Raw genomic sequence first — 17,931 nt, 5'->3', positions numbered from 1 at the left:
CTACGCCAAGCGTCAGGTCCTCTTAAAGACAGGAACATGAATGTGTACATTCTCTTGTCTTATCCCAGCTTCGGAATTAATGAGGTTCTGTGTTTGAGCAGACTGAGAGTAGCCCAGAGTGACAGAACGTACTCAGCAGACTGCATCTGTCTGCTCTTCCTCCTCCTCCTCCTGGAGTGGCCACACTCACAGCTCTCAGGTGCTGGTTACTAAACGATAACTATCAGCATTCTCTTACAAAGGAGAACCTGTGAACATTTTCCTTCAGCCCTGGAAAGGTCACCACAACAAACCCATCAATTGTGCTGATGATGGGGGAAAAACAAAACACAAAACAAAGCAAAAGAAAAACAACGCATCAAGGTTTACAGCCTAAGATTTCTCTGATTACAGTGGGTGTGAACGTCTCCTACGGTAGCGTAGTTGGGAATCACATATCAAAATATTTTTTAAGAGACTCTGTCCACTGCTACTTTCATTCTTCCTGGAAACTGTCCAAATGTCCAGATCAACTACTGTACCTCCACTCTCTCTAACCTTCGCTAAAACACCAGAGCATCACATTCGACCGGAAAGCTTCTTTTTTTTTAATTAGACATATTTCTTTATTTACAACCGGAAAGCTTCTTAAACCACATCTGTAAGACGCACTGAGGCTTAAATGAAAGTCGTAGGTACTTTGTGAACGCATAAGCCGCAGAAATCAATTGAAGTCTTGCATAGAGAAGTCTTGAGATTGATTTTTCCAGGACAGAACCGATTTGTCACTTTAGGAGATACACAAGATAGCAAGGTGTTGAAGAAAATTGGAAGTTATTAAAAAAAAATCACAGAAGTGTGGCACTTGCTCTCCTGTGCTACTAGATTAGTACTCTATTCGGTTAGATGGAGCCATCTCAGGGAAACTACATCTTAAATGATGGGGCTCTTCAGGATTGGCTAAAGGGAAACTGACTAACATTGGACAGATTCTCTACTAGACCCAACTTTAGAGACTCTCTAAGCACAGAGAGGGGATAGTGTTAGAATTTTCTCCACAGTCCTGCCTTTAAATGTGGACCACTACTTTTTTTAAGGACGTGAGCATCCCATAGACTCTTTCCTTTTTTAGAAAAAAATGATATCAATTTCCTTGAGAATTCCATACCATGTGTTTTGACTCATTCCTACAGCACTTGAGAATTTTGAATTGTGGCAGGGTGTACATAACTCGGTAGTGGAGTACTTGACACGTATGTACAAAGGCCTGGCTCAAACTCCAGTACTCCATCAAAACAGAATGGAAAACTATCAGAATTAATCTGTTTGTTCAATATAGAAACGTAAGCATCATCAAATGTTCTACCCACGCTAGGCATCAAGGATCACAGCAAGACATAAGGTCAATGTCCTGGCCTTTCTCAAGGATACAGCAGCTTAGAGGGTTTGAAAAGGCAGCCTCAAAGCATATTCTCTCAGAAAGCTTTGTCTGGAAATATTTTTTGTGTCATTAAACAGTCTTACTTCCAAACTGTGGCTATCTTCACAAGAGTTCTTGGACCTTCTGCTCACTTTTTAAACTTGTTTCAAGTTCATTTAAAAAGTTCTGCATTAGCCAAGAGAGTAAGCAATACAAAGCCTACACCTTCTTACAAAATCTGACGTTCTCAATTCTCGACTCTTTTAATAAGGATGGAATATTCCCATGGACAGAATACAATTCCTAAATCTTAAATATGAGAGGGTAAGGCACAAAAATATGATTTTCAATGTGCAGAGATATGTGTATAATGTTAGTAGGGATTTTAAGGATGTTTCAGTGGGTTTAAAATCCCTAAGTACAAAACTCTCTAAAAATTAAGAATAGGGAAGGTAGAAAAAGAAATCTACATAAAAATAACACTGTATTATTTCCTTTTACCCTGACTTCATTAAAAGACAGAAACTATTCAACACAAAATGTAAACTTTAAGCGACATTTATCCCATTGTCACGTCTGGTTAGCTTTTCTGTCAACCAGATACAAGTTAGAGTCAGATGTGAAGAAAGAGCCTCAATTGAGAAAAAATGTCGTCAGACTGGCCTGTAGGCAAACGGGTAGGAACATTTTCTTGTTTGATGCTTGATACTGAAGGGCCCGACCCACTGTGGGTAGTGCTAACCCTAAGCAGGAGGTCTGGGTTGTATTTTTTTTAAAAAGCAGGCAAAGTAAGCCATGGAAAGCAAGCCAATTAGCAGCATCCCTTGAAGGCCTCTGCTTTAGTTCCTGCTTTGTGGTTCCTGCCTCTAGTCCCTGCCCTGGCTTACCTTCATGAAGGACATGATAGAATAGACCCATAAGCTGAAACAAACACTTTCCTCCCCAAGTTGCTATTGGTTATGGCCTTTTTCTTAGCAACAGAAAGGCAGCTAGCAATCCCGTAAAGCCTATGTGAAGTTACAGAGCTCCATTGACTTTACTTAGTCTATTAACACTTTTAAGAAATAAATGTGGGAGGTCTGCAGGTAAAGGCGCTTGCCACTAAATCTGATGTCCCAAGTTCAACCCCTACAACTCTTATAATGGAAAGAAAGATCTTGCAAGTTGTCCTCTGATGTTATAGATGTGTGGTACACACAGATACAGATACACACACACACACACACACACACACACACACACACAGAGACATACACAGACACACTACAAAGAAGTAAATGTAACAAAAATTTTAAAGAAATAATTATGAGGGTTGGGATGTGGCTCAGTGGGAGTGCAGCTGTACAGAGCTCTGAGTTCAAGCACTGATGTCACAAAAACGAAACAAAACAAAACAAAGTAGCAATAATAATAATAATAATAATAATAATAATAATAATAATGTATTTTCGTCTTACCTCCATTAATGGTTAGGTTTAAATTGGCAGAATTATTTTAAAAAGTTCTATATCAAAACTTCACTTATGTGCATCTTTTTGCAACAAACATAACTAGAAAATGGGTGGGATAATGAATTCAAACATATCCTACTATACTCTATATTCTTATCCATCTTAATCTCCGTAGAAGAAGTATATATGTGAAGGCCATCTTTACTCTAGTGAATGAACGTAGGCTTACATCTGAGCTTTGCCTTTGTCTACAGAATTTCAGAACTTTCAGCATCTCGATTTTGCAGCACCGTATTTTTAAAACATCTATTATTATTATACTTTGATACTAAATTTTTATTACTAAATTTATTTACTTATCTGTATGTGTATGCACAGGTGTGTGGGGATGTACATACTGATCAGAGAACAAATGTCAGGCACTGTTTCTCTCCTTCCACCATGTGGTCCCAGGGATCTGACTAAGATCATCAGGCTTGGTGGGAACATCCTTGACCATAACTATTGAGCCATCTAACTGGCCTTTTCTCCTCCACTACCCTCCCTTCTTCTTCCCCACACACCGTCCTGAGGTCCTGAGGATGTACCTCAGTGGCAAAGTGGACACCTAACATTGGCAAGCCTCTGGGTTTGATTCTCAAAATCGGAAAGAAAAAAAAAATACTACTCTAGGCGAGTACATTGCCCTTAGCAAATACTTCCCAACCCACTGACATTGATTACCGTATTAGATGCTACAAACGAATAGCTCACTTGTTATGGTTCTCAAACCAAGAGAGAGCTGGTGATGAAGTGATTTTCAGTTGCTATCTGCTTACCTCTGATGAGACCAAATTCTGCCTCCTCTAGACCCATTCCATTAGAGATTTGGGCAGAAGCCCACTGTGATGACTAATTAAAACAAAATGATACTTCCAAATGACGAAGAACTTGGAAGCAGCTATAAGGCTGCAAATTCTTGGAAGCCCCCAAGGATCAGCCATCTACAGAGAATTTAGAGGGAAACATGAAATGCAGCTTCAGATACTCACGGGTAAATGACCAGCTGTGGACAGACAGACACTATCAAGACTGTCAGCACTGTAACAGCTAAAAACGTCATCATCTGATTCCTGCCCCGAAGAGCAGAGAGAGGCGCTGTCAGCTTCTTCCAGCTTCCCCTTTAAAATTCCACTCATAGCTGTCACTTGGACCTGCAGAAGGAACGGGAGCCGAGCATTGAGATCTGTGCCCGCTGACTGCGCTCAAGGACTTAGAGTCATCTTAGGGTCTAGTGCTTTGAACCACACAGACTGTGCTTCCTGTAATGCTGGAAACCATGGCGAACAATTACACCCTGTTTTGTTCTTTCTTTTTTTTTTTTTATTCTCGTTCTGGCAATGATATCTGTGAGGGAGAGTTCAAATCGAGAGTGTGGAATCACAAGGCTGCATTAGGAAACAAGGCTTCATGTTTTCAAATGCCAAAACGCAAGTCAAATACATTTATTTGATTTGTTCTGGTAAATCGTGTACTGTCATTGACAGAGCCAGAGTTCAAAACAAAATGGATCACTCACTTGCACGGCTGTCATACTGGGAGCATACTGATGAGGGTATGTCTGTCTTGCTGGGGATTTCTTTTTACTTAGGTACAAAGGCATCTACTTTCCTGGGGCTCTCTGTCCATCAAAAATCAAATTGGATGCTAGGAATGGCAATACCTGCAGAATTTAGATGCCTTATCATGTTTCCAGTCAATTCAGCAGAGCCACAGGGAATACTCAAGGCCTGCGCCAAGGATAGTTGAATAGATTTTACACATGACAGAATACAGTACCTAAATCTTTTTGCTGGATAAAACATTAATTTAAACTTCTTCACTCTTTGTAGCAGCATAGGCAAGGAGAGCCATTCAGGTGCAGGTGGATTCACAATTTAAAAAAAAATGTTAATGTCAAGTTTGGGAAATCATGAAACCACCGAGAGTAGCAAATTTCTCTGCACCTATAGAGAAGCAGTAAGTAATCAGGGGTCATAAACACAAGTAACGAGACAGTGGCAGACCTTCAGGAGGGAGTAGGGTCGGCTGTGATAAAAATCGTGTAGTCCCCTCGTTGTCTCTCTCATGCGCCGTTTGTAACAACGCTGCCAAGAAATATGCCATTTCTAAGACGGAATGATACATAACTATGCTAATAAACAGCTTCTCAGTCAGGTAGACGGTAGGGTGGTGGGTACCCTGATGTGACAGATGAGAGACTGCATTCTCTGGTCTACATGAGAGATGCCTACTTGTGGCTAGGTCATTTTGGCTAAGTTCTTTTACAGTTTAACCTATTCTAACCCGACTGGTGCCTTGTTTACATAGCTAGAAACAGTCCTTTACTATGCTAGACTTCCTACTCCGTATCTGATTAGCACCTATTGATTTTCTTTGCAAAGCTAAAGGAGCGATTTTCAAATTGCATTGTAATTTGAAGTCGGAATTGCACTGATTCACAACACAGATGAGAATGAGAATGGTCAGCATCAGTAACTTGGATGGGTTATACTCCTAACTTAACCCAGGGTGACAGCATCAAAAGATGTAGGTCTGAGGCAATAATTGTCATGGAGGCCAATAAGCACTTTCCTTCTAAGAGTGCATCACTCCTGCCCAAAATCCCCCCTCCCCCTGCTGCCCATTCTGCTGTGAGGTTATAGTGAACAAGGGCTAGGAAGATATAGAATATGATAGGATCTTGATCCTGGGCTTCCATCCCCAGAATAATAAGAACTATATTTCCTGTTGTTAACAATCCACCCCATCCATGGTATTTTGCTACCATAGTCTGAATGGAATAAGATATAGAATCATCACAGTTTGGATTAAAATATTTAAAATGACAGTATAGTAATTATATGTGCACCCAGAGACTTGAACAGGAAATCAGATCACTGGATTCAAGAGTAGAAAATTGTAAGTCATTAATCTGTATGCTAGATTCATGATGATATACGTGAGAAATAACTGTTTTAGCTACCGACCCAGGAAAAATCATTTAAAGAATGAAAAGACAAACTCTAATTTGCCATTCTAGGGGGGAGGGGAGACTATGAAGAATGTTGCATATGAAGACCTTCCTCTAAAGTTAATTCTCTAAATTTAGTAAAGTCTCTAGGGCTTAGATACATGCCTCCACAGACCGAGAGGTTCAGGTTATCAGACAACTGTTATAGAGAAAACAGCCCGTAATTAGGATAATATTATGGGCCAAGACAGCTGAATGACCATGCATAAACCAAGAGCACTGACCAGTGTGTCTGTACCATTGTACTGCATTGTTTCCACATGCTATTCTTCCTCTCACTGCAGGACTGCTTGCTACCACATAGCTGGGGTACAGTCATGGGCTTGAATTGCTCACCAGTGGGTAGTTGGCAATAGCTAGCAGGGAGAAGGCCTTGCAAAAAGTCATTCATGGTAGAATGCTTTAGCTTGCATGCACAATGCCTTGGATGTCACCACCATCACCACAAAATAACAACAGAAGATGTGCCAGGGTAGGTTGGTACCCAGTGAGGAGCCCCCCTCTTCTCAGAGGGGAGGGAGATGATGTATGTGGGAAGGTGCTGTGTGAGAGAAGCACTGGGGAGAGAGGGGGAGCTTCGATTGGGATGTGAAGTGAATAAATGAATGGGAGAAAAAGAACAATGAGATAAGTGAGTGGAGTTAGATAGGTGAAGGATAAAAATGAAGGTAGATTGGCCAATTCTTTGGACGTGAGTCAAGGCAGGTCAACCACGGATGAGAGATTCTGAAGACAGGGGCATCTCTAAATGGGATAAAGAACAATTGAGGAGCTTAAAAGGTCTTGGCATTGTCTTTTTTAAATCATGGATTTAGTCATAAAAGAACAAGAGGCAGAAGAAATTAGGCTGGTTGCAGGGGCTGAGGCAGGTGGCTGGGTCCAAAGGAGAGACAGCACCAGATGGCAGCTAGGAAGAATTATTTTGACCCACATGTCTGGCGACACCCAGATTCCCCCAATTAAAACCACATCTCTGGGATTGGACTGTTAGGATCTGAGAGCTTACAACTGAAAAATGAAATCTTTAGAGGAAAAGGTTCCGTGAAGGGGAAAGGATAAAGCGCAGGAAGCAGTGTGGGTTGCAGTGGGCTGTACCTCAGGCCAACTGGTAAACAATCTCTTTAAAAAAAAAAAGAAAAGATTTGTTTTGTTATTTTATGTGAGTGCATTGTCACACCAGACTACTCCAGACACACCAGAAGAGGGCATCGGATCCCATCACAGGTGGTTGTGAGCCACCATGTAGTTGTTGGGGATTGAACTCAGGACCTCTGGAAGAGCAGTCTGTGCTCTTAACCCTTGAGCCATCTCTCTAGCCCTGGTAAACAATACAAAGTTTCAAGACTCACCAGAAGTTAACAGTTTGATTTGATGGGGGAAAAAAGGCTCGTTGTCACAGTTTGTGGGGGCTTAATTTTCTTGAGTTTCTCACTTATAAAACAGGACCAATGACCATATGCAGCCACCAAACCCAGTCACTGTTGCTGATGCCAAGAAGTGCTTGCTGACAGGAGCCAGATATGGGTGTCCCCTGAGAGACTCTGCCAGAGCCCTACCAATACAGATGAGGATGCTTGCAGCTAACCATTGGACTGAACAAGGAAACCCCAATGGAGGAATTAGAGAAAAGACTGAAGGAGCCGAAGGGGTTTGCAACCCCATAGGAAGAACAACAATATGAACCAACCAGAGCTTCTAGGGACTAAACCACCAACCAATGGGTATACCTGGAAGGACCCAGGACTCCAGCTATGTATGTAGCAGAGGATGGCATTGTCCAGCATCAATAGGAGGAAAAGCCCTTGGTTCTCTGAAGTCTCCTTTCCTCAATGTAGGGGACTGCCAGGGCGTTGAGGTGGGAGTATCTTCATAGAAAAAGAGTGGGGGTATTGGAGAGGGAGGAAAGGGGACAACATTTGAAATGTAAATACATAAAATATCCAAGAAAAATAAAATTAAAAAAAAAAACAGGACTAATGAGTAGCCAGTTTATAGCATTAGACTATGCAACCCTGTGTTCTAAAGACTGAACATTCCTGGGGCTGGGGATTTAGCTCAGTGGTAGAGCGCTTACCTAGGAAGCGCAAGGCCCTGGGTTCGGTCCCCAGCTCCGAAAAAAAGAACCAAAAAAAAAAAAAAAGACTGAACATTCCTATGCCTCCCTGCCATTCATGAGTATTCTCTATTTCAAGATGCATCACAGAGCTGAAGAAAAGACACAAGGAAAGTCCTGACAGCCTGGATCTCCGACCCCATCTCTCCTGAGCACTTCCTCTTATGCTATCAGGCTTTCTAACCTTCACCAACAGTTTTGCTTTTATTGTTTGTTTGTTTGTTTGTTTCGTGTGCTCGTGTGTGTGTGTGTGTGTGTGTGTGTGTGTGTGTGTGTGTGTGTGATACACCCTTGTCTTAACATGTATCTAAAGAGAGAATGGTAACTTGCAGGAGTTGATTCTCTATCTCCATCCACCACGTGGGTTCTGATATCAAACTCCGGTCATAACGTTTGGTGGCCAGAGGCTTTACTTGGTGAACTGTATAGCTGTCTTCCCTCTACCAGGTCAAAAGTCATCCAGAAGCCCCTCAATGGACACAACTCTTTGATTTCAGCTGACTCATTTCCAGAACTGTAAGAAACTGACTATAAGGGGTTGGGGATTTAGCTCAGTGGTAGAACACTTGCCTAGCAAGTGCAAGGCCCTGGGTTCAGTCCCCAGCTTCGAAAAAAAGAAAAAAGAAAAAGAAAAAAAAAGAAAGAAACTGACTATAAATTGAATTTTCTTCAAAAGCAAAATATTTTGCTGAGAGTGAAATTGAACCAGATTATTGACATTAAAGCAGGTTGATAAATTAGGGGTGAAGGAGCCAGCTGCATGCTCGCCTTCGGGCCATCACATGATTGACCACTGCCAAGAGCTGTCAGGTCAAAGACGGAAATCTTCATTAAGGGTACCCTCCTTCTTGATGCTGGGTACTGTGTGGGTCTCCACATTTTCAGTGACCACATTCTGCAAAAAGCCCACCTCATGCTCTCAAAGAAGTCTCTCATCTGTTTAGACAACAGTTAATGGGAAATTGTCAGGGTATATTTGTTCACTAAGTCACAGATTTTACCAAAAGTCTACCCCACACCCCAGGAAAGGCTATGAATGGACTATAGGCTATAATCTCACCAATTGTGTCGCAAAACACCTCCTTCCATAACTAGGTGTTTCATTTAATTTTCGTTTAGTGTTTTGGGCTACATAGTATTTCACCGTACTATAAATATTTAAGGAAACTTCTAAAAAACCATATGTTTCGAAGACACATATTCCGAGGAAACACATGTAAATCACAGTAGCATGTTAACCAAATCTTTATATTGTCGAACACAACTTTAGGATAGATTCCTAGAGGTGGAAGCATTGACACTTCCCAACATTTTGCCAGTTCCGCTGCCAGAGAGGCCCTGCCAATTTGTTTCTTTGATGGTGCTCTGAGATATATTTTTACCATACCTTTGCCAATACTGCAGCCTGCTCCACTATCCAAATTAATACTGAGTATTAACAGAATACATTGCCTAGCGCAATTCCAGGGTTTCCAGCAAGCGACCAACAGGACGTTACAACAGTCTTCATATTCTCGGGACCTAATATCCATGCTTCTTTAAGGCCACAGTTATGCAATTATGAGAAGCCACTCTGGAGATCACACTCATAGGCATATGGAGTGTGGCAAAAGGGTTTGCACCTGAACCTGTGACCTGATGGGTGGGCATAGGACCTAATCACAAGAGCCTTTCAAACTGGGCATAGAGCAGTGGCTCTCACCCCTCCTAATGCTGTGAGCCTTTAACACAGTTCCTCATGATGTGGTGACCCCCCCCAACCATAAAATCACTTTCATTGCTACTGCATAACTGTAATTTTGCTGTTATGAAATTGTAATGTAAATATCTGTGTTTTCCAATGGTCTTAGGTAACCCCGGTGAAGGAGTGGTTTGAACCCCCAAAGGGCTCCCCCAGGTTGAGAACTACTAGCCCAAAGGTTATATACTAAGGATGAGAGAGTGTTCAAAAGAAAGAACTTCGTGGCACAGAGAGCGCACCGCCTGTCGGAGCGCAATCCAATGTCAATCTATGGAGCTGAAGTCTACCAGGAGCCTGGAATGAAATGTGCCAGCACCACTGGCTGACAAGAGCTCCACTGGCCCAACACTTGGATCCCAGCCTGTGGGATTCTGACAATGCTTTCTGACTCTCAGAGGTGCTTACAACGTTCCGCTTGTGATAATATCTCACACAACCGAGAACTAACAGATTCACTTAGCTATTGTTTTTATTAATATCAAGGCCAAGGGCACAGAGGCCGATCATAGAGCCAGAATCTAAACTCAGACGTCTGCACATTTGAAGTCAGCCACCATGATTTTTCTTACTCTCAGTGGTACCTTACTGCTTAAAATTGGTTTCCTCTTCTCCCTCCCAGCCTCTCCATCCCCTTTTGTTTACCTTTCCTTTCCTTCCCCTTTTTTTCAAGACAGGGTCCTGGATACACATTCTCACTGTCTCAGTCTCTTTGTCTCTGTCTTTCTCTCCGTCTCCGTCTCCGTCTCTCTCTGTCTCTGTCTCTCTGTGTGTCTCTGTATCACCCCACCGCCACTCCCTCTCTTCCTCCCCTTCCTCTCCTGTCCCTCCTGCCCTGCTTTCCTTTCTTCGTTGTTCTTCCTGTGATCCTTTCTCCCTGGTTGTCGTGGAAATTCTATCAAAGGGCTTCCACTCCCCTGATTATCTGCTCACCTTTACCTTGAGGTGTATTGAAATTAAGTAAATCACACATTGGTTCTCAGTGTGAAAACACCTATCCTTGGTTTCTCTGTCACTGTGTCTTGTTGCATATTTTGCCTCAGGATTGTTCACCAGAGCACAACACAATTGGCAGAAAAAACGGGAGGGAGAATAAAAGGGTTTCTGAACACTGTGTGCCTTTCTGGTTGCTTGCTTTTCTGTTTGTTTGTTTGTTTGTTTGTTTGTTTGTTTAGTGCTAGGAGTCAAACCCAGGGCCTTCTTCAAGCTAAGCAAGTACTTTCACTAAGCTACACCCACAGCCCCATAATTTTAGCTTTAATCACATGCTACTGGACATCTTTAGCATAACCAAGTGGACTCATTGACCCCAGTATGTGTAAAAAAGATGACTTATGTACACACTGCTATGTTTTATACATCGATATTAATATTATGTATTCATATAATTACTTAATTGTATTAATTTGCTGCTTATCTATTGGTTGAACATATGATGCTCTCGATGAGTGTACATACTAAAATGAAAGTCACTCTTCGGTATTGTGAGAAGTTGGTTCCAAGAAACCCTCTCTGTCTTAAAACTGACAAAGGTTCATGATCATGGAAATACTCAGAGGAATTCCACAAAGCACACTAGTGCCCTTCCACAGTTCATGACGGAGGGCCTCTGTACTCTGTGTAATGTCAAACGCCATAAAAAACCACGATGGTCATAGCTGTTATTCTATCCTGCTTAAGAACACATGCCATTTCCCCCATAATATTTTCCACCTATACGCGGTTGAATCTGTGACCAGCTAATATGGAGGGCTGACTGCTGCCTTTAATGAAACAGAGAGGCATGAAATGGGGAATGTATGCAGATGAAATCCCTCATTAACACACAGGAGAACTCAAGTGCAGTTTAGATAGAAAAAAAAAATCTGCAATGTGAAATTTTGCCTGAATCCGTGACATTTCTGATATGCATGTTGTCACATTCAAGGGCATTCCTAAAGTAGTCCATGAAAGAAAAGGACCATGGGAGAATGTAGGCACTGAGTGATTAGAGAAGGCTAGGTGGCGGGTGGCTGAGACCATCCCACGCCTCATTCATTTAGTCAGCAACACAATTTGCAGCACACACCGCCTATCAGGCATTGTGTAAGCAAAACCCTGCCACTGGCAATTACAGCTTAGATGGTTTTGAGAATCCTACAGAGGGCAGAGGGTGGATGTAATGAAAACACTAAGATAACAGTCCAGCCAGGGCAAAGCAAGAAGGGGGCGTTTTTCTCTAGAGCCTCACTTGGGTATCCTGCCAAAGACAGAAAATGCTAAGAGTCTCCAAGCTCAGCTTCTCATTTGACGCTGAGAACTACAAGGCTTCTGTGGGTGCACTAGGTGGGCTGGCAATCACAGTAAGTAAACAATATAAAAATTGAGGTTTATGAGCTAAAATAGGAAAATTCTGATGGTGTAAAACAAGGATTACTGTGACTTTGGGGAAAGAAAAGAGAACAAAAAAAAAAATGAAGCTTTCAGAGAATCTCTTTGTGTACTCTAGGTGTACTCCAGCACGGCTAGAACTTCCGAGGGCGTGATGACTCTCAATGGCTAGCCTAGAAAAGGAAGGAAGGAAGGAAGGAAGGGAAACAATTGTAAAGATATTCATGTCTCCTGCTGCTTACAAAACCATTTCATTTATTAAATATTTATGGTGAATCCGTAACATGACAGCAAGCAACTGCTTAGACACTTGCTAGAAAACAAACTAAATATATTTCTGACCTTGTTGTCAACCTTAGAAATGTGAAGGAACAGCGACAGCAAGTCAAGCTCACCGGCCTCACCAGGAGGCAGAGAAGGTCCAGTGCAGCATTCCATGCACTTCTAAAGTCTAGTTATGCCCATGAGATCTGGCCAGTCACACATTTTTATTCTTTTTACGTTCTTCCAAAGCCATGCTCAACTTCATTTCTCTTTTACACAATCCTTAATGGAATACGTTCTGTACTTAATATAAACACATAGCTTTTCAACTATCATAATTTTGTACATAATTTTTCCCTCCATGCCTCAATAATAACGTTCTGTGCCTTAGTTTCTCCTCCACTGAAACACTTCAAGAAGATATCTATGAGTAAGTCCCATGCTCCTAGGGAATACAGCCTAAAATATACATTATAGGAAAAATATTAATGTTTTTAAAAGTTTTGTGCTGAATATTGTTAGTGATACAAAACTTTGCATAAAAGCATTTGTTGTTTTTCTTATAACTTAATTTCATTTTTAACTAATGTAAAAATGAACCAGAAAAAAACCCCGCAGAAATGTGTCATGTGCACTACGCTTCTTTACTCTTTTGAACTATTATGTTAAACCGGAATGCTCGAAACATAAATGCTGTTGGGAAATATATGGCAGGGTTACTAGCTCCCTTTTTTCTCATGTGCAGCTGAGTATGGGATGCAGGTATGAAAAGGCGTATTCACTTGTGTGGTCACCCACTGTGGAGATGTGCGTGCATGTGTGCATAGGTGTTGGAGGCCTCATGTGGATATGGGGACTCTTCCTTTATTGCTCTTCCTTTTAGGCTTTGAGGCAGTGTCTCTCAGTCAAATGTAGAAGTTGCAGATAGGACTAGAGTCTATATCCAGCTGGGTCCCCGGTTTTGGCCTGCCCAGTCCGGAACTGCCAAGACTGAGCTAAAACTGTGTCCACCAGGTATTTGCATGGGTTCTGGAGCTCCCAACCCCAGTCCTCTTGCTAACACGGGAAACATTTTAACCACCGAGCCATCCCTCCTATCCCATTTCATCTAAATTTCAAATGATGCTATTCGTGTCCATAAAGTTCCTCCCCTGTCCATGATATCTGTGCTGATACACATTGCTGGTACCCATCAGGATATTCATACCTTGAAGAGAACGTTTGAAATCTTACTCGGACTCCATGTCTCCACAATCTGTATGTTGAACAATCTTAAGTCAGACCATTTAGCCCGTGGTTGAAATCTTAACAACTGACCGAGAAATACAACGCCCTACCCACTGACTGAGATTCACGATCGTCCAAATGCTATCATTGGTTCAATAACAAACTCCACGCCCTGCTCCTTGAGACGGGAAAGTCTAATTAAAGCGCAGCCACTGTATTGAATCCCTTTCCGCTCCTATATAACTCCTACGCTAAATATCAGGTACAAATATAGAAGAAAGCAAGCGAGAACACCATCTAATCGATCACGTTTTTGAGGTAGTAGATGTTAATGTGAGTTTTTATTTCCATCCATCTGCCTCAGGCTCTCTAACCCTGATGCGCTTACACTTTCTGGTAAATCCCAGCACTTCCTTTCCAGAAACAGGAGTTCATTTACCAAACTAGCATCTTTCCATTACAGACATAAAGTTGCCTACCTATGATGCAGAGGAAGCTATTAAATATTAATTTTCTTTAGTGAATTTTATGAGGCTTGGGAGGCCTGTACAAAAGCATCTACAAAAGTAGCAAGTCATTTTTAGAAAATAGAGATGCATAAAACTTTATAGGTGCAAGTAATGAACTGTATTTTTACGTTATTTAACATTGCAAATACGTGTATTTGGTACATAATCTGCAGGAACTTGAAATATACCTTGACTGTGCCTGATAATGAGGATGTTTGCATGGGTCACATGACCAGCTCTTGGCCTTCTGTCTTGTGAGTGTAGTTTTCAACGTCATCATCGTATTCACATTATTTGAGAGAAACTACTCCCCACTATTCTTGGGCCCCCAGAAAAACAAAGCAGTGATGTGCTCATTGGGTCTAACAGCACATAATGTAGATATTAAATATTTTAGCACGTGGTTTAAGCATGTAGTTCTGTATCTGCCACACTGCTCACCCCCAAATCTAACTGGCTAAGATTACTATTATGAACACAAAATATTCCATATCAAAGTTATTTAAACACCATGTGGGAAAGAGATAACAGAAGTGAGACCCTCATTTGCATTACAACAAGAAGGAAAACTCAAGCATTATGGGCATCTCCTTTCTTAGCAAATGATAACAGAACCGAGCACAAGAAATGAAATATTTTAATTTCAGAGATTGCCTAGAGCAAAATAAGATAATTGTGATGGGCTTTTTAAGCCATATAAAACAAATGCTTTACTTCGAACAAAGGAAAACACTTCAAATATACACGTGCACATATAAAAACGTATTAAATTTAAAACGAATTGCCTCAATATTAAAACGACTTCTTCAACTTGCTAGAATGCAGAGTCCTTCATTCATTAGATAGACTATCAAGGTAAGTTAATGACTGAATTAGTAAAATGTGGCCTGGGCCTTGAGTTAAAATGGTCCTTATCCCATTGCGTCCAAATCCGATTTAATTGCTCACTACTCAGCGCCCGGGCATGCATTTCCTGATTTATTTTTTTTTTAGGTTAACAATACATTAAAAATATGTTTCATTTTTTAACTTACTCAGTGCATGGCTAACTTCTGCAACCTGGGAGAAAAATGAAATCAAACAGTGCAGAGGAACACCAAACAAGCCTATGTTTACACCTGAGAACCAACTCCAAACCTATATTTATTTACATCTGAAAACCGGCTGCACCAGGAGGAAACAAATGGTCTGGTCACATCTTACTGAAGAGCTCTGGAAGATTCTAATTTGCCTGTATCATCTTTCACGCTTTTTCCTCTCTTTTGCCTCCAGTACCACACCACACACACACACACACACACACACACACACACACACACACACCCCGCAGACTGCGGTAGGAGCCGCCACAGTTGTCTCCCTTTTTCTGGGAGCCTTGCAGACATCTGCCACTGCCTGATAGGAAATACTGATGGAGAAGGATTTATCTACTTTCCATCCAAAATATGTGAGCCATTAAGGAAATTATAAAAAGCAACAACAATACATTCTGCTTTTATTCAGAACCTTTCCCTTAGTGATTATTAAAAGGATGATATTTTTAGCTAAAGAAAGCAAAATGCATCTGCAGCAGCTGGTTTCCAAGGCAACCGAATAATTTAAAACCATGTGGAACTCTGCTCTCTAATTTTCATCAATCCCTCTTCATTCCTAGAGGTAGCTTTGTTCAGAATTTATAATTCCTTTTTTTAAAAAAAATGTCTCTGCCTTGATTTATTGTCTCTGCCACATTCCAGCAGCTGAGTATTTATTTAAATTTGCATACCACCTTACGTTCCGTGGGGGGTGAGAAACTTGAATTAATTGCAATCACCGTTCTGTTTGAAAAACCAAAAAATTACTTTTAAAGAGAAACATCAACAATCGGAAACACGGAGAAATTTTAGCGTTGTGTCATGATTTTTGAAAAACAGAAATGGTTCAAAACAAACCATCGGGGAGATCAACATAGCATCTGAGCGCTTAAAGATATTCAGTATATTAAGGAAGTTCGAAGGAGGTGTTCGTTAACTTGAATAATCTTTACCTGCTACCCAACAGTATTTCTTTACCGTTCAGTTCCTTAAGAATTTGTAAGGTTTGTACTATCCATCTTCCAAATCAAAGCAAAATAAGACCAAATGTTCTTAGAAATTACAGTTATTCATAGTAAGTTTTAATTCATTCAAAGGCATCAAAATATTTACATCACTATTATGATTTTGTTTTACTCCAGTCAACAAGTATTAATTGGATGCCAATGTGTCCACGACTGTACCATGTTTTTAAGACCTTAATGGGAATGAGTTCCTCTCAGACTTAAATGATCTTATAAAATATAACCAACAGAGGAGTTAGTGTTGTGGTATAAAATTATTTCACCGTCTTTATTATTATAAAGATGTCATTTATTCCATGCTGCTAAAAATAAAAACCTTTCCTAGTTTTCATAAAAGAAAATAAAACATAATGTCAGGCATTATAAGCAACTAGTGAAGTCCAAACTTTAGGCGTACTAACTGCCTGAGGCTTTTGCTAGCAGTATGTCGTGGAATTTCTTAACCTTGACGTAGTTGATGCATAAATGAAATTTGTCGGTCAGACACTACTTTTCAGCAAAGTCTCATCTTTCTCATTTAGACTTCTGTGCTTTCTAAACGGAAAACCGTCCCGTGCATGTGGACAGCTGTCGATAGATCTTTACTTCATCACTACACGTCAGCTCCACATTTGCTGACAAACGCTGCAGCTACTCAGGGCATGAGATGCATAGAGAGAAGAGGGCATACGTGCACATAGACCGTTCGTTCAAAGTCTAGGCTAAAAGAAACTGCAAACTTCAAAACAAAAATCACAGGCTCCTTGCTGGGTGGTAAATATAAAGACCCAACACTGAATCCAGTGTTCAGAGAAGACTCCATTTTCTCAGGACCTGTGGAATCTATCAAGCTTTTCTCATGCCTTCTTTGGTTTCCATGAATACAAGCCTTGATAAAACACACAAAGACACACGATTTTATCAGTCCGTTGTGCTCAGGGACGATTGCTTAGAAGGCTAACCAGGAACAGACAGGTCCCTGGTGGTTTTTGGTGCATTTTTGTATTTAAATCGGAAAAGGGTTTTGCAGACACAAGGAGCTGCTCATCAAGGCTTCCCGGAGTCAAGCGAAGGACCGGTTTCGGGAAGCGCCTTTAGGATTCCCACACTCCCTAAGATGCTTCTACTAGAGCCGAGCATTTCCCTTTTTAAAAAAAAAAAAAGGAAAGAAGGAAAGAAGAAAGAAAGAAAGAAAGAAAGAAATGAAAAATGAATTTCTTTTCGTATTTTTTCTCTTACCTGTAAATATGGTCTCTGTACTTGGGCTCCGGCAGAACACACTGAGAAGAGCTCACTCCGCCCTCGACCATCCATCAGGCCCCAGCCAACCAATAACAAAAGCCAGATCCAAGCGTCCTCCAGCTCCTGCTGCCTGCCTGCTCCTAGTCCTTGCTCCCTCCCACTCCGAGCTTTTAGAGGACAAATCCCTGCAGCAGAGGGAGGAAGGCAGTGAAAAAAAAAAAAGGAAAGAAATATGGAGAGACGAACAGAGAAGAAAAATATTTCAAACAACAGCCAGCTGGAGTCAAAAGTCTTGTTTTGGATGTAGGAAATCGGGGTTAATCTATGTCTTGCCCACCATAAATCAAAGCAAGCACCGAGGAAAGCCTAGGTAAATTGCCTGTTTCCCCTCACCCCACTGATTTTTTCCTTTGGTGGAAAAAAAAATACACATCCTCAATGTACATTTTGAGTTATAAGCAGAGAACGAGACGGACCATCAATATTGCC

General features: G+C 41.2%; 1 protein-coding gene across 3 annotated transcripts in view; it reads right to left on the bottom strand.

Moving 5' to 3' along the window:
• Csrnp3 (cysteine and serine rich nuclear protein 3) overlaps positions 1–17,613 on the bottom strand; it is a 196,010-nt gene extending 178,397 nt beyond the window's left edge. Inside the window, exons 1-2 of one of the 3 annotated variants that reach the window (NM_001271225.1) lie at positions 17,440–17,514; positions 3,882–4,043 (exon numbers count right to left, since the gene is read on the bottom strand). The gene's annotated coding sequence lies outside the window, so the exon portion shown is untranslated. Of the gene's footprint in view, positions 1–3,881; positions 7,352–17,439 lie in introns of those variants that run through there. The other 2 variants (XM_039104838.2, XM_039104839.2) reach the window with 2 other exon arrangements.
• Between the last annotated feature and the right edge of the window lie 318 nt (positions 17,614–17,931).

This window comes from Rattus norvegicus, chromosome 3 (genome assembly GCF_036323735.1).
Source record: "Rattus norvegicus strain BN/NHsdMcwi chromosome 3, GRCr8, whole genome shotgun sequence".
NCBI lineage: Eukaryota > Metazoa > Chordata > Mammalia > Rodentia > Muridae > Rattus > Rattus norvegicus.
Note: the sequence above shows the minus strand (reverse complement) of the source record. Positions and strands in the feature narration are given on the sequence as shown.